The sequence below is a fragment of the Lissotriton vulgaris genome, chromosome 11 (assembly GCF_964263255.1).
Source record: "Lissotriton vulgaris chromosome 11, aLisVul1.2, whole genome shotgun sequence".
NCBI classification, from domain to species: domain Eukaryota; kingdom Metazoa; phylum Chordata; class Amphibia; order Caudata; family Salamandridae; genus Lissotriton; species Lissotriton vulgaris.
In genome coordinates, this window is record NC_141699.1 from 275,071,724 (window position 1) to 275,074,672 (window position 2,949).

Here is a 2,949-nt window from a genome sequence, read left to right on the forward strand (position 1 = left end):
AGGCCTGTTGATACATTGTGCCTCCTGTACGTCTCATTCCTGTCTATCAAGAACCACTTACCAATTGGTACAGTGTATCTCCTGTTGATCTTCTCCGTCATTCACCAAGATGCCGTTAAACAAAGTGATTTGATACATAGTATCTTCTGTGGATCTTTACACTGCCCTCTGCCAAGATGTCAATAAACAAAGCGCTTGTGATACAGTGTATCTCCTGTTGATCTTCGTCATTCACCAATACAAATGAATCAAAGGGTTACTGATGCAATATATCTCCTGTACTTATTGTACCTAGCTGCATCACATTGAAGAGAGAACTGTTAATGGGGGTAGAAATGTGACACCAAAGGAACCTTTCTATCTCTGTCTCTCTCTCATCTTCCACCTCTCACTCCCTTTTGTTTCTCACTATCGTCAAATACACACATAAGGACACACAACACAATAATGGGGCTGCTAAGATTCTAGTATTGCTAAGACATCACACACATTCCAATGAAGGGGTCATTAGCATACTAGTAAAATTATGCTCTCGTGCACACATACACCCCTGTGTGCAAACACACCCTCACACACACCGAAAACCCCTAACACAAAAGTCTTAGATTATCGAAATCAGGAGTGATAGTTTACAATAAATCAATATGTTCTTATTACGGCTGATATGATTCCAATCGTTTTTAAACCCTCAATTTAATTTAGGATTGATAGCATTAATAAATAGGTTTTCTTTCATTTTCACACCACATATTCGATTTTTAAAATCAAAATCATTTAACACAAGATGCAATGATGGGATCTCCTGAATGCACTCACTCTACCTGTTAACCACTGACATATTCACATGAGAGGATACACATGTTCCCACATGCATCTCTCTCTCACACAAAAGTGCGCACTAACACTACTAATTGAAACATACACCCCCTTCCACAAACTGTTAATGGTATGATCACACGCTCATTGATTACACAAACAGATATAAACCCTGCTCTCTACAACCAGTCACCTATACACAAGCACACTGCTAGTGCAACTTTGTCCACTGGGTAGTGCAGGGATAACATGATACTCCAGGAGTTACACATACATATATATAGAGTGTTACACAAAACCACAAAGGCCCTGAAGGAATCCTCCATAATAGTATTAAAAAGATGTGTTAAGGAAAGCCAAAGCACTTTGCAACCCCAGCCTGGTATGCAAATGCAGGGCTGCAGCGGCTAATGCGGTGCTGACATCAGTGCATGGGAAAGAGAAGGCTCTGAGAGTGACGGCTCGGGAAGGCTGGGGCAGTGATGACAGTAGTGAATGTTAAAGACTGGCGAGAGCCGTAAACATGATGACAGCAGTGCGCGTGCAGCGCTGGGGAAGGCAGAGACTGAGCAGACAGTTCTCCTAGCCATGATAGTGCAATCAAAGCCTCAGTCCTTGTGAAACTGTCCAAGCCCTGTCAGTGCAATGGCTGCCCCAAGCCTTGCAAGGGCTGCCCTGGTGCTGAGGGGGCAGTCACGGGTTCAGTCATGCAGGAGCGGCACAAACTCCGCTAGTGGGGTCACGGCACCACCTAAGGACCCATCCTAGCGCTGATACTGCAGTTGCATCCCTTGCCCTGTAGGTGATGTCCAAGCTCTGATAGGGGAAGCACTTCCTCACCCCCTTGGAGCTGGTAGGGGGATCGTGAGATTCGACCTGAAGGAGCTGTTCAAGTACAGGCAGTCTCTGCCGCCGCCCTGCAAGAGCTGTTCAAGCCCTGTTTTTCAATGGCAGGGCCAGCCCTGCAGGAGCTGTCCAGGTGCTGATAGCGGGAGCGCCTGGGCCCTGCTGGAGCTGTCCAGGTGCTGATAGCGGGAGCGCCTGGGCCCTGCAGGAGCTGTCCAGGTGCTGATAGCGGGAGCGCCTGGGCCCTGCAGGAGCTGTCCAGGTGCTGATAGCGGGAGCGCCTGGGCCCTGCTGGAGCTGTCCAGGTGCTGATAGCGGGAGCGCCTGGGCCCTGCTGGAGCAGTCTGATGCTAATAGAAAAGAAGCCTTAGCAGGCAGGATCACCCTGGATGCTGACACAACAATCACCGCCTCGCGGGAGCTGTCCTGGCAATGATAGGTGAATCAAGTCTCAGCTTGGCACGCGCTGCCCAGGATTTGATAGGCAGCCTCTGCGTCAGCCTCCTAGGGGCTGCGGTGCAGCTCATAGAGTGAATTCCTTGCCGCCCTCCAGGAGCTGACCAGGTACTGGTAGAGGATTACACATGCAGTCATCTATTCCAGCTGCCGACTCAGCCCACGGGGAGCTGTCCAAGTGCTGAAGGTGTTTTACAGCCACGCTCGATCCTGCAGGGATTTACAGACGGTGCCACAGATGGCTCCCGCAGCCAGCGCCATGAAGCTCTCACCTTCTTCCGCTCGACAGCCAAGGTGCCTAAAGGCAGTTCAGACACAGATTTGCGCTATAAAAAAGCATAATCTGTGCGCGACCTTCGTTCTGTGGGGCTGTGATTTGTGTTCTAGGTTCTGGACTCTTGACTAAAACTACATTAAATACATTTGGGTTAGAATGTGTTTGGGTTCCTCAACTATGAAACGTTTTAATTATTGCATTAAATACTACTGCTAACCATGAAATCGTTTGACCCTGCTTTCACTACAGGGCCCTCAGCTCCGGGGACGTTTTAAGGCATGAGAAAGTGGGCGTCCGCGCAGGGCCCCCACCGTTCAAGGGACACAGTGGGAAAAGGACCCTTCTCTCTGAATATCGTCTGTGTATTTTTGTATATTAATCTTTACAATATAATTCACTCTTGTTAGGCAATTAGAAAAAAATAGTTAATCACATTCAAAGTTGTTCAAAGCAGCGGCCCCAAAATATTTCCTGCCTGAGCCCTCAAAATCCTTAAAATTACACTGCACAGTCTTTATTTAAGCTACTGTGCCCATCTTTGTCTTACACCACAG